Source organism: Canis lupus, chromosome 28 (genome assembly GCF_003254725.2).
Source record: "Canis lupus dingo isolate Sandy chromosome 28, ASM325472v2, whole genome shotgun sequence".
Lineage (NCBI taxonomy): Eukaryota > Metazoa > Chordata > Mammalia > Carnivora > Canidae > Canis > Canis lupus.
This window is the reverse complement of record NC_064270.1, coordinates 18,682,059-18,706,767: the sequence shown is the minus strand read 5'-3', so window position 1 is coordinate 18,706,767 and position 24,709 is coordinate 18,682,059. Positions and strand designations below refer to the sequence as shown.

General features: G+C 37.6%; 1 pseudogene; it reads right to left on the bottom strand.

Moving 5' to 3' along the window:
* Nucleotides 1–2,738: 2,738 nt before the first annotated feature.
* Nucleotides 2,739–2,897, bottom strand: LOC112672656 (U4 spliceosomal RNA; annotated as a pseudogene).
* Between the last annotated feature and the right edge of the window lie 21,812 nt (nt 2,898–24,709).

Below are 24,709 nucleotides of genomic sequence, written 5' to 3'. Positions count from 1 at the left end.
TAGTATTTGCATCTCTCTTCTATCTGTCATCTAACCACCTGTCTACCTATCTATTTCCACTTGTCTCTTACTTCCAAACCCCAATATAGCTAGAATAAATGTTCAAGAGAATAACAATGATTGTGTTCACTGCTGAATCCCCAGTGGGATGAATGAATGAATGACTCTCTGACAGAATTCTTGAGGTGCTATACATGCCTCTAGATTTCTTATAAACCCTTAGTATTTAAATGGCTTTTACCCAGGTGGCTTTTGACTTACTGTGTTTCCCAGGTACAATGTAGATGTTATTTACCAACAAATATAGTATAATTTATGTAATATATAACCCAGAATATTCTAAACCTATAAAATTTTGTATCAAATGATAACCCGTTAATTTATCTTACAAAACTTTAATAATTTGTGAGTATCTTTCTATACTTGTAGTTCTAGTTTATTCTCCTTGTATGAATTATCTGCTTATTCTCCTTGTATAAATCAAAGGATTTTTAAAAGAGAACATATTGAAGAATGATGCCAAAAAATAATAGTTTTGTTTGTCAATTTGTTAATTTCTATAAATCTAGGTAACCACAGGGAGAAAAGAAAAATCAACAAGTAAGAATCCTTATGCTAAGCAGTGGGAAGAACACACAAACATAGTAAAATCAGACATTGTTTTTGTCCTCAAGCTTCATGTCCTGAAAACCATACTGAACGCATATACAACATCAAAAGACAAGGCAATAAATATACAATGTGTCTCAAGTATGTGAAAGACATTTAAGAATTATAAATGTGCTCCTGTAGCCATCTGTATATATTCAGATTTGTTCTTATCTCTCTACATTGTAATCATTTATTTACATGTTCATCTTTCCCATTAAAATATAAGAATTTTGGGATCCCTGGGTGGCGCAGCGGTTTGGCGCCTGCCTTTGGCCCAGGGCGCGATCCTGGAGACCCGGGATCGAATCCCACGTCGGGCTCCCGGTGCATGGAGCCTGCTTCTCCCTCTGCCTGTGTCTCTGCGCCTCTCTCTCTCTCTGTGACTATCATAAATAAAAATAAAAAAATAAAAAATAAAAAAAAATAAAAAATAAAATATAAGAATTTCAAAACTTGGACCTACATTATACTAGTATTTGCATCCCTGGCAGCTGGTAACTTTATATCTCAACACATAGTAAACGAACAGTGAATGACTGAAAGGTTAATGAGATATCAATGAGTTTGAAAAGACTTCGTAGAAGCCCTGTATCAAAGTATTGAACACTGATTAGCATTTGAAAGGACAGAAAGGAAGAGTGTTTGTAACAATGGAGAGCTTTACGATGTAAATTGCAGAGATAGGAGTGGTTGTTGAATGGGATCAGTAAGGCATGAACACTAAGACAAGGAAAGGATAAAGTCATTGGAAAGAGAAGGATGGGAAATGGGGTACAATAGGCCACAAATCATAGACATCCATAAAAGTCAAGAAAAGGAATTGAAATTCACAGGTATTGCAATAGGGAATGAGGAGCTTTGGTCAGATGAGTGAAATGGCGGAGACAATGACGAAGCATGGGATTTGGACAGACAGGTAGGTGCAGAATGAACAAGAAAACCAACCAGATAAATCCCAAGTGACTGGTGCCAGGAATCAAGCAGTGACATAATGACTACCAGTCATCTGACTCCATCCTCTATGGTCCATCTTAGAGAGGCTATTTAGTCTAATGAAACTAGGCACTTGCAACTCTCCTGCACTCTCAAAATTGAAGGAATTATTCATTCATTTATTCAATATACATTTCTCGAAAATCTGTTATGTGTCAGGTAATATGCAATTTGTGGGGATTCAAATGTTCAGAAACTGATTAAAGATACGGAGCTGATGCACTCTGCCTTAAAATGTTCAGCTCAAATCCCTAACTAATTTTACCTATACAATTTTCAAACAAAGGACTCTTCCTTTTATAATGCCTTGGCATTGATGTCTTTTATACCAAAATACCAAACTCAATTGTGTTATATTGTTGTGGTGCAATTTTTAGGGACCTGTCTGATGACATTGCAGACATGAATATTTGTTGGAGCAACAATAAATGAAGGCAATATCATCCCAGACATTCAGTTTTCTGAGAAAATGACAAAACTTGACTTGTAATGGCATATTAAAAATCATAGAAATGGGGCTGAGCAGAGAAGCTTAAAAAATGCATCACTTTGCTACTGCTGTTGGTTTCACTCTGTTAATGACATGAAATTATACCCCAAGGGTCAGTATTAATCACTGTGTTGACTTTTTCTGGAGGAGGTAGGCTGCTGTAGTATGTATTAAAGAAATTCAAGGGGGGAAAAAGTAAGCCAAGAATCATCAGCGCTCAACTAAGAACAAATACATCTGAGACTGTCTAGATACTGTGTTGGCTTCATGATTCATATTTCTAGGGTGCCACTCCCTATATTTGCAGATAGAGACATGACAGGAAAAGCTGACTTCTAAGTAATTAGGGAGAAATGGTTTATTCAAGGAATAAGTCAATGAGTGCAATGAGAATTGTATTTAGGGTAATTACAGTATGCTAAGGTAAACATATGAAATTAACGAGATTATCCCAGTTAAGAGTAAACATGAGATCACTATATCAGTAATAAGATTTTGTTGTGGTTATTGTTTGTTGTATTCACCTACAAGAACTCCATTTTCCTCTAATTCTTCCTGATTTTCGTAAGGTCAGAAGTGAATTATATTTGCTCTAATATGTGTCTTTTCTATTCATTTTCCTATACTGTTTGTATATTATAAAATCAGAGGGAGAAAAGTTGCAAACATGTAGTTCAACCCAAATAGACATCACATTTTCAATCAGCAATAATCGCGCCTCGGATAAACCTCATTGGCTACAATACTGCCACTGTGCAAAGCTGACACCACATTTTCCAGGGGCATCCTATCTGTCCTATCTGTTTTATCCGTTTTGTTTGTTTGTTTGTTTGTTTCTGCTCTGTTCCATTGTCTTCTGTTAAGGCCACCAAAAATTTATTGATGTTCTATATTCTTTCCTGCTTTCTCTGGTCTATATCTTCACTCACACGAACTTTCATATTTCACATCCACGTATATAAGACCAAGAGAGATGATAGCCATTCCCCTACTTTTGACTTACTGTGTTTCCCAGGTACAATGTAGAACTACTTCAATTCTTTAATATTTTCACAAAGTTCAATAAAACAGTTCTTTTTTTTAGTGATTTTAAAAAAAATTCTAACCAATCTACTCAACTGTCAGACATAAATTCATGAAAATTGGATTATAAAACTGTAAGTGATCAATACTCTTCTCTACTCAAGACCACTCTTCTTCTTTGGCATTATTTTATTGTTCTTGGACCAGCTTAATGATGCTCAACCCTCTTTTCTCTTGAGATTAGATATTTCTCAGAAAGCTATTGGATCCATTATATGAATAGACTTCTGGAGGACCTTCCTTACCCATTTCAGACATGATCAGATAAATCTGAAACCTTGAAATAATTTAGCTTCCAACTTGGAAGTACCCACTTTAATATAGAGGTGCTCTATTATTAGTTGTATGTTTTACATTCAAGATATTTCTTCATTGTTGACAAGTATCCATGTGTAAAATAGATTTCAATTGCCATACTATCACAGAGGCCCTGAATAACATTTTTTCACATATTATGCTTTACATAGTTAATTACGAACAGAAAGAAGATCAGTTTTGGATCATTGTTACTTTCAATTTTAATATCTTAAAAATTAAACACTTAGTAGTTGAATGTGTTATGACTTGAGTCCAGTTTTCTTGATATATACCTCTATTGAGGATACTATGGCCTTTTTTTACCTAAACAGGCAATAAGCGGAACACAGAGTGATGTAAGCAAAAACATCCTATTGTTGATACTTGAGTCTGGACTGTGAAAGAATTTTATATCTATGTTATCCTAATAGAGTATTCAATCTCAAAAGTAGCTATATGAGCCATTGTATAGTAGGTCAAACCCTGAACCGTGTAATGGATAGAATTATTTACTTTGGCATCACATAGCTGCATTGTTCATATTAAAATAGTTCACATGTTCTTGAATACTCATTTGCAATTCAATAATGTGGAAACTTTGTATCCCTTTAAAATTATTTTAATTTGAAAATTGAGAGCTAGGCTGAAGGTACAACTTCTTAGATGCTGTAACTAACACTCAGTGACCCACAGTGTGGGTCTGATTTATTATGCAAATACAGAGGCAGAACAATATATTCTGTTTAATCATGCAGAATTTTTGTTTGTTTGTTTGATGGAGTGTCCAGGCACACAAATGAATATTCTATGAATCCAAAATCTACTTCAGAAAGGAAGGTATTTATATGGGGTTGTAAGAGCAAGGTGCCAGAACTGCGATTTATAGAATATGCTTGGTCGATTTTAGAAAAACAGTTTGTCTTTAAACAACTGAATTTTATAATGAGAAAATTACCAAAAGCTTTTAGCTACTCAGGTTATTTAAGTGAAAGTTGAACTTATCCATTATGAGCTATAAAACCCATTGATTTCTTGACTTGATTACTTAAATCTTATGGCCTGAGAATCCTGTCTGACGGATATATCCCCCTTCACCCAGAATGTATTATTGAAGAATGATTTTATGATAACTGCAGCATTTCAGGTAAGCACTGTTCTCTCAACAAACATGAGGAGATAATTCACATGGGTAAACGATTATATATTTAGAGGCCAGCAGCATTTCTTGGCAGCCATTAACCATTACCACTCCAGGGTCAAAACTCACATCTCAAGCCTAAAACCTGAACTCAGTGGGAGAACCATAAATAATTTGTTTTCTAGCATTTTTCAGCAATGAAAATATCTTTCAGCAAAATTATCTCCTTTTTCCATGAGAACTGATACACATATCAGAGAAGAATAGTTGGGAAAATGCTGAAATATATGAATTACTGTGAAGATTGGTTTGATGTGGGCTGCTTGGAGAAGTGAGAATATTATAAAATTTCTTTATTCCTTATGCTAACCTTTAAGGTAGGTACTATTATTCTTATTTTATAGATGAGAAATCTTCAGAGAAGTTAAGTCACTTTTCCAAAGACGTTCAGCTGAGAAATAGCAGCGTTAGGATTCCAAAATAGATTTTTTTTTTTACATTTCTGTGTGCTCTTAGAGAAGGAGCAGTTGGTGATTTCAGACTTGATTTTTAAAAACTGTAAATAGAATGTCATGATAAAAGTCATAAAGGAAAACATACATAAAAGGAAACAACCACCAAAACCAAAATTGCACTAATATACTGTTAACATGCCGACGTACTGTGGGCCTATATAATTTGATGGTTGTCTTCTAGTTCTTTTCAAAAATCAGATCAATGTTTATGACTAAGTTAGTGAAGATTACAGTGTTCAGTGCAATTACCCAAACTGAGCAGACCTCTTCCAGATTCCGTGCTTGCTCCACAATCCGTGAGAGATTGATTAATTCCTTCAAGAAGAAAACTTTAGAGCTTATTAAAAAAAAAAAAAAAAAGAACATAAAAGATACAATTTGCACCCTAACTGGCAGATTTTAAAGTTGCGTGATTTGTAATGTTTGAAGGAAGCCACGGCCAAGATTAACTCATGATGTTCTTAAAATTATGATGACCATCTGCCTTCCAGTATGTTAATGTAGAACCAATCTCTGAAAAGTGCTTCTCATTACTAAAATACTAATAATGCAGAGTGTTGTGCAAATTGTGTTTATTTGATTGCTGCATCGTTAAAGGAGTCTTTGATGCTTCAGGGCCATCTCTAAAAAAATGTTCAGTAGTAATTTGAAACAATTCTGGCTATTTACTATCTTCAGTCTTGTTCATATTCGTTATTTATTTACTTTTTAGTTTTAGCTAATTCTTCTCTAAGACAGTTGAATAGAGAAATAATTTTTGCTTTTAAAAGCTTATTAAATTCTAGTACTCTATTCCTACTTGAAGTTATAATTTTTTTTCTTTGTTTTTCTCATTAGTTGCCATGAGGATGAATGAGTTGCTTTGTTCCATCTGATGGGTAGTTTTCTTGTTCTGTGATCTGGCAAAGAAGAGGAACAGATTCCGCAAAATCCCCTTCACATCCTTACTTAGAATAAAGCAAAGATGAGGAACGAGAAATAGAACTCCCATTATAGTTCCCCAAATGGCTTTTGCTCTTGCCTTTCTTCTCTGCAGCTGTACTATTATATCAGCATATTATTCTTCTCAAGGTACCACATGGACCATCATGGGGCAGCACAGAACAGGGAAACAAAAGCACAAGATGGGACTTGTATAAGATCCAATGATTGGTCAAGATAACATACCATTAAACTTTAAGCATTGGACATGATGTCTCTGAAAGTAGAGACAGCAGATGTGTTGCTTCTGTATCTCCAGTGCCTGGCACATGGTAGAAAAAGTCAATAACTTATTTAAAGAATGAAACTGGCAGTCCCATTATTTTCCACTTTCTACATCTAGGTGTATTCTTAAAAGCAGTTCGTGACTCCTCATGCTTAGTTAAGGGACTGAGAACTTCTCTGGAATAATAATCAATGCATGTTGTCAAAAGAAATAAGTTTGCTGGAGGTGTGGTAGAGGGATAGGCAGACGGAGAAATAAGTTGCTGTAGATTCTTCAGCAGATGTATGAGTGCATTGACAAGGGATAGCCAGACTTTCAAAAATGATTTGAAACAAGTACCTATTTGAGTGACCTCATAGGATTATTATAAAGAACTTGTGCCCTGAATCATGGGAAGAATAGTAAACACCTCAAACGGTATTGTTGGGGGTTTGAAACTGCTAGTTAATTACATGCATTTCCACTCCAAATTCTGAATCAGTGGGCCAGTTTTATTTCTGCCTCTTCTGGTTCAAAAACATAGCCGGAACATGAATCTAGGTTTCCTAACAGATCCTCTCTCCTCTCTAAACCTAAAATTTGGGTAGGGAAGGAGTCTGCATCTGCAGAGCACACTTTCACCTAACTGGATCTGTGGAAGGTGGTGGCCAGCCTCACACCTTATCAAGCACAAAAAGGGCAAGATTCTGAGACTCAGGTGACACAGTCAGCCTTTAACACATCAGTGCTGCCTGAGAGAGAAGTAAGGACCAGTGACTGCAGTCCTTCTGTGGTCTCACCAATCAAATAAGTGATCCCTCTTCCAACAGAGAGAGAGGAAGAAGGGTATATTATTTCTTCCCTTGACCTCTGAGCAGTAGAAGTTCCTTGCATACAGGTTGTGGGGGGGTGGGGGGGAAGGGAGGGTTAAGGGGAAGGAAATGATTTCTGTTAATATTATCATCTCCATTATCATTGTGGCCTCCCCTCTCTTTCAGTGACACAGGATCCAACTCTCTGTGAGGATCTTAGGGGCATAGGTCTTAGTGATGAGCAAGACTGTAAATACTTTCACAGTGAGTAGGGAAGCTTTTGGCATGATTTCTCTCTGGCTACCATAACTCATTCTAATGACACTGGATAGTAAATTCCAGACTCTGGTTGTGTTGTACTCTGAATATCCTTCCTAATAGTTTACATTTCTATGAACTCCCTAAACTCTGTGGGAAGTATTGGGGTGAAAGTATCTGTTAGGAGATGAGTGAGTATGGAAACTCTAGAGAAATTCTCTTCACAGATTGATTCCGTTTTGGATCTCTTTTTTTTTTTTTTTTTTTAAAGATTTTATTTATTTATTCATGAGACAGAGAGAGAGGCAGAGACACAGGCAGAGAGAGAAGCAGGCTCCATGCAGGGAGCCCAACGTGGGACTCGATTCCAGGCCTCCAGGATCAGGCCCCGGGCTGAAGGCGGCGCTAAACCGCTGAGCCACCGGGCTGCCCTGGATCTCTTTTTGTAATTCACAGGGACTACCACATTTCTATAAAATTAGAAGGACACAAGCTATAGAATATCATAATAGTGTTGTTAGGTGATTCTCTCTCTCTCACCTACACACGTATACCCCTCCACATACTCACAGCCAAAAAAATTGTGATTGCATGACTTATAAACTTTTCTGCATAAATAGGGACTGGAGGGTGAGTGTGTGTTTGTGTGTGTGTTTGTGTGTGTGTTTGTGTGTAGGGGGCCTATTCTTTATAAAGAATTATTCTTCATTATGTTATAAATATGACAACAGTAGCTACAATTATAAGCCGATTAGGTAGATGATCAATAATACAAATGCACTGAAGTAGAGTTCCTCTTGTTTCAATTGTGTTTAATGTAAATGGCATTCTGTACTGTTCACAGAGTAAGACTTCTAATCAAGACATAAATGATCTTCTAATTAACTGCCTTTGTCTGATCGTCTGAAATAAAATGTAGTTTTGTTTAGGGAAATCAAGTAGGTGTTAGACTCATCCCAGACTTTATTATGGGGCTCCTCTCTCTGCTTTCCAGTGGCTTTATCATCAGGGCCAGAAAATTAGTGCTTATACATTGCGAGTTTCATGCAATCACTGAGTAAATCATACCAGTATCTTTACCAACCAGGCATATTACAAAATTCTGAATTGGGACTTGGTCATATTTTCTAATTTTGTCTCCAGTGGTTTTGATTGTTATCACAATCAGCTTGTAAAAGCATTTCCTAGCCAGTGATTCTTAAGCCTGACTGCACATTAGAATCACCTGAAAGGTTTTTAAAAACCATAAATGCCCACATTCCCACTCCAGAGCAATGTAATGAGTCTCTAGAGGTAGGAGAACCCGATGGTAGGTGATTCTAATATGCAACAGAGTTGAGAATCACTGACAGAGACCAAAGGTCAGCATTTTTTTTTTCCTGTAAAGGCCCAGATGGGAAATATTTTAAGCCCTGTCACAACTGTACAGCTCTGTAATAACTAAGCAACTGCCCATGAAAGCAGCCATAAACAATATGTAAACGAAGGGGTCTGGCTGCATCCCTGTAAAACTTTATATACAACCGTGAAATTGTGATTTATAATAAGAAGTAGATATCTGGTCCTCATTTCTGGCACAGAGCTGAAACTTGTGGCATTTTCTAAATGATGAGCAGACCCGTGTCTTTTGTTATGTAAATGAGGTGATTTTTGGAATGCACCAAAGGATGCCAGACCTCTGAGGGGCGAGGGGCTGGAGTTTGAATCAATCTCCAATGGCCTATGCTTTAATTGATTGTGCTTAAGTAATGAAGCCTCCATAAAATCCGAAAAGGACAGGGTTTGGAGAGCTTCTGGGTTAATGAAAATGAGACCTGGGTAGTGCCATGCTCAGGAGAGGCGTGGAAACTGCCCTTCCTCCACATCTTGCCCTAGGCTTTTCTCCCATCTGGCTGTTTCTGAGTTATATCCTTTTATAAGAAACCATTATCCAGTAAATAAAATGTTATTCTGAGTCCTGAGCCCCTCTAGCAAATTAATCAAACCCAAGGAGGGGGTCGTTGGAAACTCAATCTATAGCTGGTGGGTCAGAAGCGCAGGTAAGGACCTGAGATTGTGACTGGCATCTAAAGGGGAGGGTGAGGCAGTCCTGTGGGACTGGAGCCCATAATCCACAGAATCAGAGGCTGTCTCCGGGCGGTGTCAGAATTGAGTTGAATTGTAGGATGTCCAGCTGAGGTCGGAAAATTGGGAAAGGCTATGTTAAAATTCAACTGACTAAATTTTAAAGATCTAATTGGCTTTAATGATTGACTCATGAAAAAAAAAAAAAGATTGACTCATGAATCAGGCAACATCCCATCTATCAAGTAGAGGGGAACTCCAAGGAGTTGTGTGGAATGGGAGGTTTTTATAGGAAGGAAGGTGAGGCAAGAAAATAACAAAAAAAAAAAAAAAAAAAGGAAGGATTGTTTGAGACAAGGTCATGTCCCTTAGGGGAAAAGAAAAGGGGTGTCACCATGCAGATGACCTCATCTGTCAGGTCTACCAGCTGTTAGGGGGTCAGGGTGGGGGTAAGGAATGTGACAGGTTACCTCACTGGTGTTAAAAAGGAAATTCCTGGCCAGTTAAGACCGCCCTTCTGGGGAGGTTGAAATTTTGATTAGGTATTAAGCCCCAGTTTGGGGACTTGGCTTAAATGACTCATTTCAGGCCTGTGCTTTTCTTTTTAGCATTAACAAGCCACACTTGGCCTGATATTAAGGATTTGGATCAGCAACCCTTAATCCTACTTTTAGCTTCAGAATCCATAATTAACTTAATACATGAGCACTAACCTAACCGATGTGTGTTGTCAGACAGCAAAATACACGAAGAGAGCATTGGTTTTGTAAATGAACCAATGTGAGCTGGCCCCTTGGTAAGTCACAGACACACCAGGTGGAGTTGTGGCCCTAAGGAAACTTTCTCTGCAGACAATGAGAGAACAAAGGGAATGATTTCCAAAGCTGGAACTCCCTGAGCGAGGTGGAATGGGTGCCTTTTATTGAGGGTTAGGGTGAAAGTTTAGAAAGGGGAACCTAGTCACGGCAGGTGAGGTGGGCATAAGGCCATGTGTGCCCCTTGAGGAAACGTGCCTACACGTACCTTGTATGTTCTGTAAGTGAGGTTTGTGCTCCTCCTTGGGCGGAGATTTTAGTATTAGAATGAGGTGAAGGTAATTGTTGGTCATTCTAGAGGTCACTTCATGGTGTGTCTGCACAAGTGTGAGTCTGGGGTTACATTCCAACTAGTCTGAGTGGCCTGGACCACCAGAGCTCTTCCTGCCTGCTGGAGTCCTTACTGCTTGAGGGATGCTTTCCATTTCCATCCTGGGGTGTTATGCGCACAGGGTTCTTGACTGAATAAAGAGATAATCTGGAAAGAAGAGTTTAAGGAACGACATGGGACAAATGTCCGTGAGTACAAGCAGGTGAGCAGTAAAAAAAGGTCAGGTATTGGGTGTGGAGCCACTTTCAGGCAAATGGCCTTGAGCAATGGAATGTAGAAAGGGCTCATCGTGTGCCCCTCCTCAAAATACCCATGGATTCATGGGCTACGGACAACCAGGCCCAAAAAAGGAGAATTTCATACAGCACCCCACCTCCTCATCTTCCCCCTTTAAAAGCCTACAAGGGACATCAGGGTGGCTCAGTTGGTTAAGCATCTGATTCTTGATCTCAACTCACGACCTCTGCTGCTGCCCTGCCCTCAGCTCCCTTGCGGTGTATTCAATAAACTTCTATCTCCTTTGTTCTTCTCCAGGTGGATTCTTCCACTTTCTCCCCCACCAGCTTCCACTGGATCATCGCTCCACATTTGGGGGCCCACATCTGATTGAGAGACATCCCATTTAGGCACCACAGCGGGGTCTAGCTGGAGACAGTTTTAAAGTAAAAAATATCTTGGTTCAAAACCTTGCTTGCACTGCCACTGTGTGCTGTGTAAAATGTGAGAACCCCATTTAGTCTGTGTGAGCTACAGATTCTTCACTTCTAAAATGGGAATAGCCATATGTAAGTCAATGTGTAACTGACCTAATGTGAGTTCACACCTTGGTGAGTCAGAAACTGCACCAGGTGTTGTTGCACAAAGAAAATCTGATTTGCAGCAAATGAGATCACAGAGACAGACTTCCAAAGCTGTGACTCCCCCAGAAAGGGTGAAAGGGGGTTCCTTTTATTAGGGTTAGGATGAATATTTAGATAGGGAAGCCCTGTTATCAAATGTAGGGGCAGGCATAAAGGCCCTGCATGTGTCTTAAGGAAACCTGTCTATACTGACTGTATGTTATGCAAATGAGGCTGAAATCTTTATCTGGAATGGAGATTTTAGTATTATAATGAGCTAAAGGTAGCTGGTGGTCATTCTAGGTCACTCCATGGTTCATCTTCACAGATGTGAGTCAGGAAATAAGCTCAAATTGGTCTGGGTGGTCTGGCTCATATGAAAGTCTTGTTTGAGCACTGCTAGCCCTCGGGGACAGTTTTGGTTTTCATTTGCTTGAGTGAAGAGATAAGCTGGAAATCAGAGCTTAAGGAAAAATGTGGGACAAACGTCAGTAAGTACAAGCAGGTAGGCAGTACACATCAGGTTTTGGGATCTCGCTGGTGACAAAGGGACCATGGTGCTGCTGAATTTCTCATGAAAATTCAGTAGTTTCTCTAGCTAATAATACCTCACTATATTGAGCATTTACCATATAGTAGGTGCTGTTCTAATCATTTATACTCATTTGTGGAGGCCGAGAAAAATCAAGGCCATTCCACCTCAAGTTTAGCATTAGCACAAGTTAGCCATCTTAAGCCCCTGTGAATAAGAGCTGAACTTTATGAGGAAAACTGCAGAATGTCCTCAATGTCAGGTAATCCCATAACAGAAAGACAACAGAGCCCACACCCGTGGTAGAAAGTCTCATATTAGAATGAGAACAGAGCTCAATGCCCTTGAAAGCCCCATATCAAAATGTAAACAGAACTTGAGAAATTCCTCCATCCCTTCTGAAAATCCCCTAGACCAGCCTATAAAAAAACCAGCTGTAACCCACTTCGGGGTCCAAGTCCCTGCTCTGCTGTGTCGGGTATACTTGGACCCAAGCTCGAGCTTGCTAATAAACCCTTGTGCGCTTGCATCGGTGTCGGCTCCTTGGTGGCTTCTCGGATTCGCAATCTTGGGCACAACACATTGTCCTCGGGGGGAAAAAGATTTAAAAAAATGGCACAGACTTGTCTTCAATGAGTTTCCACCACAATGGAGAAAAAAAATTCATAAATTGCTATATTTCAGAAGGGAACATGGTAAAGTGATCAATGCTAAAAGATTTGCAGTGCTATATTAGGTATTGAGGAAGGAGAATCACTTAGAAACGTGTTAATTAAAATCTTCAGAAAAACAACTGGTAGAAAAAAATGGTGGATGAAGGCTGAATGTAATTTCATTTTGCAGATTTGGGAGTAGTGGAAGGAAGTTGGAAAAAGGTGTGGAAGTAGGGAAGCAGGAGATGTGTTTATGGAAGGAGGCCTTGATGTGGCCTTGTGCTGGTGGAGTAGAAGGTGATAAGGCAGCTTAGAGTCAGAACATCCAGGACTCAGATTTCCACGTTACGTAGTTGAACTTATAAATCAACAGAGAAATATTTAAGGTTTAAGGTGATGGTATGTTTTGAGCTACAATTTAGAAAGATTAATCTGACAGTGGAAAAAGGGAACTATGGTATTGTTTCTTTATTCTACCCATTTCATAGAGTTGTAATGATTAAATGAGTTAATTTAGTAAGGCTTTTAGAGCATTGTCTGGCAAAGGGTTAGGATTGTGTAGGAATTATTACTGTTCCATAAATAATATGAAACCATTATCTAGCCTTTAACAAATTTTTGTTTATTCGTTTGTCTAGTGCAACACAGCTCTAGAAGACAATTATAGATGCATGTACATCAGGCATTCTTTACCGGTTTTTAGGGGGAAAATGCTAAAACATGGAAATAAGGCAAAGGTGGTGGCAGGCCTGTCAGTTTCATAACAGTATACTAATAATTCTGTCCACAGATTATTTTATTTAGGCCTAATGCCTTCGTAAATGAAGTCATAGGAAGTTTTGAACTAAGGTGGGACCCATGTTCCTGGAAGTAGAGCCGTGGAATGTTGGGTAGATTCAAACGGGAGAGAGGAAACCAGAGCTCAGTTAAGCTTTCCAGCTAAGAAGCTATGAGAATCTTATCATGAATGCATCAGAAATATAAAGGGGAACACAGATTTAAGAGTCTTGATAAGTTTAACATCATTATTAAGGAGAATTTGGTTGAATGGCAAGAAATATAAAAAGTCTAAATCAGTGTTTTCTAAATAGTGGAGTCATTAGCAAACCTAGGGAAGTCTTGAAGAGGTGATTTGCAGTGAAGTTGTAGTCGATTTGTGGTTGATTTCATTTGACCATGTTCTGTTGGAGGTATTCAGAGCGGAGCTATCTTGCAGACACATGGAAATGTGAAAATTAATCAAAACCAAATTGGAACCTCATAATTCCATAAATTGGATAACTATGAGAAACTATGGGTAAGTTTTCCAGTGGAGCATACTACTACTTCATTCTTTCCTGTTGACTCAAGATTTTGGTCAGGGCAAGGAAATGATAAAGGATAGACTTGATTATGCAAGAAGCCTAATTCACTCGTGCAAATCATTAATGTATTCTAACTGTATGCATAGGGTAAGGTGTTTTTCTCAACCTGTCTCCATTAAGGGGAGAGTTTTACTTAATAGTTCTTAGATCAGATCTGTGTGTGACAGTAAGCTAGTTAATTTTGTTTTTTGTTTTCTCATTTCATAGTTGATACATTTGATATACTTATCTCAAGGAGAATGGACACCAAAAATGTGAAGAAATCAAATATTCTTCAAAAGATTCATCTATTTATTTTAGAGAGTCACCGCGATTGAGAGAGAGGAGAGGGAGGGAGGATCTTTAAGCAGACTCCCCATTGAGTGTGGAGCTCAATGTGGGGCTATTCTAGGACTCTGACCTGTTTGAAGAAAGCTGCATTTATTTTTATTTTATCTTTATTTTTTGCTAAGCTTCGTTCTATGCCCACAAGTAGCCTAGGAAATGAGATGGATGCTGACAATAGATTGTGGTGAAATGATCTGTAAGATGGTCCTCCTCATGGTGACCTTTTACCTAGGATGGCAGAACTAAATCTTCCACTGTTCCATGACCACAACCTGACAACTGCTACCCTCAAAAAAATAAATAAATAAATAAAATAAAAAGCAAAAAAGACAAAAGAGACAAAAGCAAAACATATAAAAGAGCAGCTGAACTCATGAATTCCTTGACACCCAGTTTTACAAAACTAGTTAGTAATCACTGGTTGGAATAAATTCAGAAGTTGTTACTTGGCATTTTGGTAGCCTCTATTTACAATGAACACATTGTGGGATTGTGTTAATGAAGCTGATGCTGGTATAATCATTTTTTTTTCTGCAGCTCTATTCAATTTTGTTTCATTTTCTAGCCCTTTTGAAAAACCATCAGTAAGTAATGTCAGCATAATTGTCCCCATAATCTACCACAACCATGGCTTGCTCCAGTGTCCCATTAACAGTGGCTGTTGAGGTAGTTAGTTTTATATTTTTTAAAGATTTATTTATTTATTCATGAGAGACACAGAGAGGCAGAGACATAGGCAGTGAGAGAAGCAGGCTCCTCCTAGGGAGCCTTTTTAAATAACCAGTTGTTTCATTGAACTAACCAGATTGTGTTGATGGCTAAAGGTACCTTTAGACTTCCCAGAGGGGATTTACAATCCGATTAAAGAAAGACACTGCATTTCATAGTGACAAATACCTTTTATTATCTTTACTCATTCCCTCTGGTATTATTAGTGCTGAATAGTTTTCCAGCTCAGGAACAATTTCTAGTTCTCTACTCAATGAAAGCATGCAAATCCTTACTGCATCTTCATCCTGTTCCCTTAAAAAAAAAAAAAAAAAAAGGTACTTCCAGATTCTATAATGAGACAAATAGCCTCCTGAAAAGGGAGATTAAGTAAAACTCATTTCTATTTTGTTGGAACTGGCGACTCTACAACCAGGCACCCTCTCACCAGTAATTATTATGTGGCAGCTTTCATTTCAGGAGGTGCCAATGAGTGGAATCACACCAATCTCTCTCTCATACCGCTGGCATGTCAATGAAAATAAGAGAAATTGCACAGAGAAAAAAATTCTGTGTCTGAAACAAAACAAACAAAGGAAAGTCTCTAAGAGGATTTTTATCAGCACAAACAGTATCAGTTTAGTGGTGATGTTTCACAGAATGAGGAATAGAGTTTCTTGTGATTGGTGGGTATGTTCGAAAGCAAAATACATAATCACATGTTGCTGGTCATAGTATCTTAAAACCACAGGCTCTCTCAGAAAATTTCTTTCTTTGTTCACTTGGGCTAATGTGTAGTTTTTTGGTTTTTTGACTCTTCATTGAGAATAACCTGCTCATCATTAATTCCTTATAACACTCAACATTTTCTCCTCTTTGCTGAATGCAAAACTCAAAGGGGGGGGGTTAAGCAAAAGGGACTTTCTTGCACACCTTCTCTTCTCAAAATCATGCCCCTGAGAAGCCCACGTTGGAGTTTGCTTTCTTCACAACTGTATTCAGGACCTTACGTAATGTCATTAGAACTTAGTCTATTTGTCTCCATATATCAGTTTGTCCTTCTCTTGGGCTGTATTCTTAAGCAGGTTTCCACTTTGTGAAAGTATATGTAGCTCCAGGCTTTGTCTCATCAGCCGAGCATAATCAGCAATTCCCACACCTGCCTTTCATTGGCTTGGCTCCCAGGCCCATCTCTGAATCTATTACTCCAACTAGTGTCATGGAGTGCATCTAATTGACCAGGCATGGGTCATTTGTCAAAACTTGGGATAGAAGTAGAAGAAGGATCATTTCTCGCTGGAAAACAAACAAATGAAAAAAACACACAACAACATTTATTTCAGTTATTAGTATACAAGCATAGTTATTGATATATGGGTGAATGGATGCCAGACACATACAATGTCAAAAATCTACTAGCCTTTGAAATGCTTTAATCAGTGACTTTCCTATCAGTTGTTGGGCAGAGCAAATCTCTCATCTCCTAGTATTTTCATGGCACTCAAATGTGTTTTGACCATAGCCTTTATTATATTGCCACATAATTATTGTTGACATTACTATTTCCTTAGCTTTCTCTTCCATAGAAACATGAGATTCGTGAGGGCAAAGACAAAGTACTTTTTTGTCTTATGTAACCTCCAAATGTGGCACACATGATTCCATAGTTGGTTCTGACCTATTCAAACTATTGGACTTATTTGCCCTTTTTTTTCTCCCCCTCACAGTGAATTCTGGTTTTTCTTCCTCTGAGAAGATTGTACAAATGATTCTTACTTTTACTGTCTATTTTCTAAAATTTCATTGATTTATTAGATCAATAAGGGAAACCTCATGTCATCTCTCCATGAAATCTTTCTTAGATACCCTGGTCTTTATAATCATTGCCTGTTTCTTAAATGCGTTAATAACATCCTTTCTTACTATTTTAACACCACTTTATGTTCTCTTATATCCTGTCTAGTCAACTATATTAAAATGCCATAACTTACCTCCTATTCCTCCGCATTTTTTTCTTAAGATTTTATTTATTTACTCATGAGAGACACACAGAGAGGTAGAGACACAGGCAGAGGGAGAAGTAGGCTTCCTATGGGGAGCCTGATGTGGGATTCAATCCCAGGACCCTGATATCATGCCCTGAGCCAAAGGCAAACGTTCAACCACTGAGCCACACAAGTACCCTTCCCCTGCAGTTCTTGAGAGCAATTACATGAACACTTGGTTAGCATATGACATAAGGAAAAGAGTGAAACACAAGAAATCAAAGAGAAAAATATATCTTGAAGTTAGAGATGGCTGAAAAGAACTCAGCTAAATATACATATTAATGATGTCAACTGAAATACCAATAGTCCAATCTATCTGAAGGTGAAAAGAGGTGACAATTCTTAATTTCCTAATTTTCTGCCACAGATATGTTTTCTTGTGTAGCTAGATCAAAAGCAGGTTTTAGGAAAATCCAAAGGGAGTAATTTGGTTTTGTATTATTCATATTTACTCTAATATTATAATTTTGTCAATATCAATTATCCTGTTGAATGTGTATATAATATGTGTGTTTATGTCTATGTGTGTGATTACATAAGGTTTGTAAAGATAAACTACAAATTAATTTCTGGTCATGGCTATTTCAAATTCTGAAAAAAATTGGAATTAGTGGTATTTCAAATTAATAAGGACTTCATATTATTGGAAATATTATTGTATTAATTTCTATACAAAATTCTATAGGTAATAATCTTTTTGTCTAGAGCTTTCAAAAGATCAAGGAATAGTTTTTAAATAATACAGTAATTACCTTATAGTAATTACCTCAGTGGATAAATAGGAGACCTAAAAATTGGATAATAATTCCCTAAACTCTGCATTAAATGTTGCAAAGAAAGGATCACAGTCAGTTTGTGATACATGTGTCTGATGAGTGTGTTAAGAGCCCTATATTCTTTAATTTTGATTAAGGAGATATCCACATTTTTTAGAATATCATGTTTAGATAGAATAAATTTATATTCTGCATATGTATTCCATTTATGTTCTTGATGACCTGAATAAAGAGAGAATCAAAAGGATACATTAAAATTTTTCTGGGTAAATATTTAGTTGAGACTCTCAGAGTTTTGTGGTATTTAAGTTAGGATAGATAGTTTATACATGATAATGTTAATGGTATGTATTTCAAACTAGATGCCTCAACTCTATGAATGTATTTTCAGGGGGCTTCTATGATCATTGAAAAAATTTACTGATAGTTTATAAGTTGCTCATCTCTGATTAGAATGGTTGAGGCAGGTGATAGATAATATATAGTAACTGTCATCAGAGACCTGAAAATATGCTATAGGGTGCTATATTACACATAACAGAGAAATATATTATATAGGGTACATATTATACAGAGGCTAATTATACATAATATTATACAGGGAGCTCTATTATATCATAATAGAGTGTATCATGTGCAGTGATGATGGTGGTTTCAAGAGACTCTGGTGGCTGTGTTGGGGTTCAGTGGACAACTGACTCTAGACTTAAGTCAAGGGGACCTATAAAAGGCAAAGGCCAGGTGGAGGATAAGTGGGCAAAGGCCAGGTGGAGGATAGGTGAGGAGGTCTTTATGGTTTCCAGTAGAACATCCGATGTTTAGAACTCTGAATTACGGTGTGCCTATTAGCAAGATGTTGACCACAATTATTTCTTTATAGTAAAGTAAAATTAAGATTATTTGGCATTGGTCAATTGCTTCTTGGAGAATATCTACTAAATATGTTTTTTTCTTAAATTTTGATTTAGCAAGTATTAAAGTCTCTTCCATTATAATTTATCAATAAACTCGACATCATAGGATATCTTGAAACTTCTTAATTTTACAATTATAAAATCACAATCATCATTAAACTATTCTTAACTTTTATTTGCCATAGCAGAAAAACATGATTTTTAAATGATAACAATTAGCTCATTGTTTAAGTACAATTTTATATTTTGGGGTGAGCATTTAAGATACAGATGGGCATTTTGTATTATAATGTAACCTATAATGTAATGTTTGTACAGTTTTTTAAATAGGCAGACTTTGAGACACATTACCAGTTTATTGTTTGTCTTGAAATTATAAACCTTGACTGTTGGTATCTGTAGAATCTAAGGCTGACAAGAGATCAGGTAATAGTATGAACAATCTCTATTTATTCTTGAAATCTAGTTAAACAAATACAGGAAATGGAAAAGTACTTCAAGTCTAATTGTTCTCTGAGTGTCATTAGATTAAAAATTTTAATCTAAAAAAAAAAAAATTTTAATCTAACATTTTGAAAAAAAAAAAGAATGCTGGCATTAAAGTTTAAAGTGTTGTCTTGAATATTAACATGCTCTAGACTTTTGAATTTTCTTCTCTTCATGCCATATTTCCTATCAGGGTCAGCCCCTGACCAAGGAGAGGTAGGAGAAGCCCTGTCCATGGCTACCTGAGACTGAGGAAATAGCTAGTTAGTTCTGAAGGTCGTGCTCTCCAAGTTGATATGGTACCAGCTAAAGATCTCGAAGCCAAGCAGAACTAGATTAAAAATCTAGCTATACTATTGAATATTGTCTCTGGTCAAGTTACTTAAAGTCTTTGACCTTTCAGTTTCCAACCTAGATAATGGAGACTATATTAAACCCAAGAGATTTGACAATTCCATGAAGTAATGCAAATACAGCACCAGCAGGGAGCCTGGCATGTGGTAGACAGTCAGCAAAACATTAGTTTCCAGTGCCATGAGGAAATGGAGTATTAGAAAAGTAAAATTTTAAGAATCATACAAGTAGTTAAGTGTTGGAGATAAAATTAAATGCAGATCATGACACTAAATACGATAGTCATTCCACAACACTAGACATCGATGGAAATCTTTGCTTGTGTTTTTGATCTTCTAGGAGCCATTCTGTTGTTGACTCTAATTATTGTCCCTAAATAATGAAACCAAGACCTTCCATTAAGCTCTATTATAATCTAATTTATATTTCAGAAGTTTAAATTGATAATTAAGTGACTTCAACACAAGCTTTATATTTGAATCTTAACTTTGTCTGAAATGCTATTCTGTTGTAAGTATCTTGTGATAGAGCTGGCATATATTTACCCCATCAATAATACTTAAATTTTATTAAAATGATGAAGCTAGGATTTGGGCTCTGAAACTAGACAGATTGGGTTTGGATCCTAATCTACATTTACTAGCTGCATTTGTGCCTCAGTATCCTCATTTATAGAATACAGATTTCTTTCACCACAATTGCTATAAAGATAAAATCAGTGAATACATAGCAAATGTTCAAAACAGTGCCTGTTTCCATAGTGAAGACTCAACAAATGTTATTATTTGGGAGAAAAGCTTCCTAACAAAATGTTGTGTGATACCATAAAATTAATCCATAAATAAAGGTGGAGTTAGGAGTTTTAGCTAGGAATTTCTTAAGTCCCAGCAATAGTAATTAAGGAGAAAGGAATAAGGAAATGATCAGGACCCAGAGATGAATCTAATAGTCAAGAGAAAGCCATGTAGACAGAGACTAAAATGGAAATTACAGCCAAAAGAATTTAGGACTCACTTCCTGGCACGTTTCTAGAAACTCTAAGTAAAGAATGGGCTGATTGGCACAATTATTTAGTGGCCAGAAAACTCCTTGAAAAATGAAAACAAAAGCAGGTAACTGAATGGAGTACGTAAGAGGTGATATCAAATGTGACAGAGAGCAGAAACAACTGCCTTTTGTGACAAATCTGATAATATATTTACTGTCTTCTCCCCCAAAACAGTATATGTTGTAAATGAAAGTTAGTCCTCAGAAAGAGAGAATCACATCTTCGTAAGATATTTGTCCAGGGGCCTCAACTGATAGAAGCAGAGTCTGGGTTAAAGATGTGGTAAGGGTGCCTGGGTGGCTCAGCCATCTGCCTTCAACTCAGGTCATGATTCCAGGGTCCTGGGATGGATTCCTACATCAGGCTCCCCATTCCCTGGGGAGTCTGCTTCTCCCTCTCCTTCTGCCTCCCTCACTCCCATTGCTTGTGCTCTGTGTCAAATAAATAAATAAAATCTTAAAAAAAAAAAAAAAGAGAGAGTCTCACACCAGTTTTGGAATCACTATCCCCTTCTGTCCTTGTGATTTAACCTGTTCATTTCTGCAGCATCACTGTTTATACACATGGGGAATTTTCTTTGTTTCTCTCCTTCAAGACTAGACTTCTTTAGTGTGCCCAGCCCATCCTGGAACTTAACTCCACTTTTGGGTGAAATTCTTTCTCATGTATGTTCACTGACACCAAGGGCCAAAGGTGGAAATGAATCCATCATGAGTGTTTGGAGAACTTCATAGTGACCACAGAATGTTCAAAGACAGTGCCACTTGGCAGGCTACCACACCTTACAGGACTCAGAGAAACTCTGAAGACAGTTGTCTAATTTTAGAAGCCAGCTTGAAAGTGTCTTCTCTTCAAATCTCTTGTGCTGTGCTATGAACTGAATTTATTATAATGTGTGGTTGTTACCAGGAAACACAGAGGATGCTTTGAGAGTTTATCAGGAGGCCATACGATCTGTGTTAGTCCAGGAAGGGACATTTAAACTGACTTGCATAAATAGGACTAAAGTATAAAGAACAGTCCAGAGATGAAACTCTAAACAGAAAAGGTTCTTTTAGCATTTGAGGAATTGAACTTTGTTTATGGGGTCAATCTGCAGGTAAGTCTATCAGTCCGACTGCCAGAGATTAGAGATAAATAGACCTCTGTAGGTAAGGCTAAACACAAATTCTGTATTCTTATTTCCTCCTTGATTTGCATAAATTCATTCTGCCCTCTAAACAGCACTTCCAAAAGCATCTTATTGGTGGGATGCATCTTGCTTGCCTAAATGAATAGGTAAGAGGGCACCAAGAAGGACCTAGAGGAAGCAACAAGATGATACGAAGACCTCTAAATCCAAGCTGGATCATCTGCTAGCTCTTTAAGGGCTGACTTGTTCTTAAATGGTGGTAAAATTATCTTGATGTTTTTGTTAGTTCACAATGAAATTTACCTTATTGAATAAATGGCATTGTTTTATAATTCCTATGATCTAATACCTCTTCCTGAATAATACTATCTTTTGTCTGTTTTATGTAATGCCAGTTTATTGTGGGAGTCAGAAGAGTTAATTATAAAATGACCAAAATGAAATTGTGGGTTTAAATTGTACTTCTCTGTGGTTGTAGATAAAAATTCAATGGCAGTAGGAAAGCTTAAATGAGGATGAGAAGAAAGAAGCTACTTAATGTCAGGATTTGGCCTAATGCGTTGTAATGGGGATAGTAGCTCTACAGGAGGGACCCACACCTGTAACTCTCTATTGAAACACTAGCACACAGAATACTGCTGTAGCTCTAGAGTTTTTGGATCTTTACACTTTTTTGTCTAGTAATGTGGCTTACATGATAGGAATTTAAACCTTGATAAGCTAAAGGGTTATCAGCAGTTATTATTTAATCTAATTATGGGGTAAAGTCAAGAATAGCCACATACCCATGAAGTAACCAACAATATGTAGAAATGTTACGTTTGGAGGAAAAACTCTGTTCTGCTGAATTAGCTTCTCTATAAAGGAAAGGTCTATTTCTTTCATCTCTGGCCAACCTATGGGGTCATAATGTTCATGCACAAAATCTCAGGGCAGAGGATTTAAGCCCTGAATATGTTCTTTTGCAGTTGTAATGAAGTGATCAAGAATAGAAAGTATTTTGGATGGATTCCAAGCAAATTCAATAAAACAAAAACAGGGAAGTATTTATGATACAGTTGTACTAACATAATTACATCTGATGATTATAGTCAACAGAAACAGTCAAAGCTGTGGTAATTTTGGGAAGGAAAAAAGTGTGTTTGATCTCTTATATTTCAATAATTTTCTAACATTTTTGTCCTGGAGCTGAGGCGCGGACCATGTTGTTCAGAGTCAGCTATGTTTGGGAAAATCATTCCATCGGGATCAGTATAATCAGAAGATGTGGGGCACCCGGGTGGCTCAGCAGTTGAGCTTCTGCCTTCGGCTCAGGGCGTGATCCCGGAGTCTGGGATTGAGTCCCGCATTGGGCTCCTTGCGGAGAGCCTACTTCTCTCTCTGCTTGTGTCTCTGCCTCTCTGTGTGTCTTTCATGAATAAATAAATAAAATTTTAAAAATCAGAGGATGTGTAATCTGTGCCTTGGAAAACAGAAGAATTCAAGACCCAATTTGCACACTCTTTTTGTCCCAAAATCTGATTGTAATTTGGTTATTACAAACTCTTAATACTTTTTCTTCAGATTGATGGGTTGTATATATATTTTTTTTGTCAAAGCAGAACTCCAAACTGATTTATCTTATAATGCAATTCAATCTGCATAATAGTGGCTTGGTTTTTGAACCTTTGGGTGAAAGAATCAAGACAGGGAAAGAAGAGAAGGAGAGCAGAGGATGAGTTGAAAGTGAAAGAGAAAGAAGGTAGAAAGCAAATAAACAGAAAGCACACGAGGGCAGAGATTATAAAAAGAAAGGAGTACAACTTCTCTCCAATTCCAGAGCAGATGGCTGACCCCAGGCAAACTAAGAAGAGCTGTTCTGGAAGCATCCTGTGTCTCTATAGTTCTTTGTCCTTCTATTTTTCACCTCAGGCTTTTATGTCTCTAAACCTGTGCCTACTTTCCTCTTCAAGGTACTTTATGCTCCAGGAGTATATATCCCTCTCATGTTCTGTCTCCTCAGTATTTTTGGTCTAACCTATTTGTGAAGGAAAAGTAAACAACGAATTTACACTAAAGTCAGAGCTGCTACTGGAATGACAACACTCCTTGAAGCACTTCTATTAAAAAATGATTTAACCCAAAGTATGCAATGATGGTTTGAAGAAAAATGCACAAGTACAGGTAGTATGGGGGTTGGATTTAAGGCTCCGAGGCCCAGAAAGCATGCAGACCCACCATTCTCAGGGGTCTGTTCATGAGCCAGCTATGTTTCCCTTCATTGCTTTATCCAAAGAATCTCTGAAAACTCATGTTTTTCAAAATGATCGCTTTCTAAAATCTTCTCTCTTCTCTCTCTCTCTCTCTCTCTCTCTCTCTCTCTCTCTTTCCCTACTGGACTATTACTGTTAGTGTAGGTGGGGAAGTATGGAGTCCTCTCTGTGCTCCTTTTACTCTTCCTTTCATCTTCCAGTCTTACTTGGCATTAAGTGTTCAATAATAATGAAAGTAGATTCAAACATGGGGACATGCTTTTAGACTCTGGGCCTTGCTCTAGAGGTGGAGTTGAGACAACTTGAAATCCACTCCCAAATCGAAACCAAATTTACCTCCTCTCGAAAATAATGGGAACTTTGTGTACAAGGTCTCTATTAAATAACCAAAGACACCACATTTTCTGAGAGCTCACTGTCATCCCCATGACATTTCCTATAGGGGAGGCTGGGATGAGAAGGGAGACTTGCAGTCATCTGGAAGCCTGAAATGATATTGGAGGGATTCAGTAAGGGGAAAACAAGAAGTCCATGACATTGAGACACTGAAGGGTTTTGATTATTTCAGCATGTGGTCTAATAGGCAACAAAGTCAGCAAGATGAGGATTAGCATAATGTAATGAGACCAGAATTAAGGGAGCA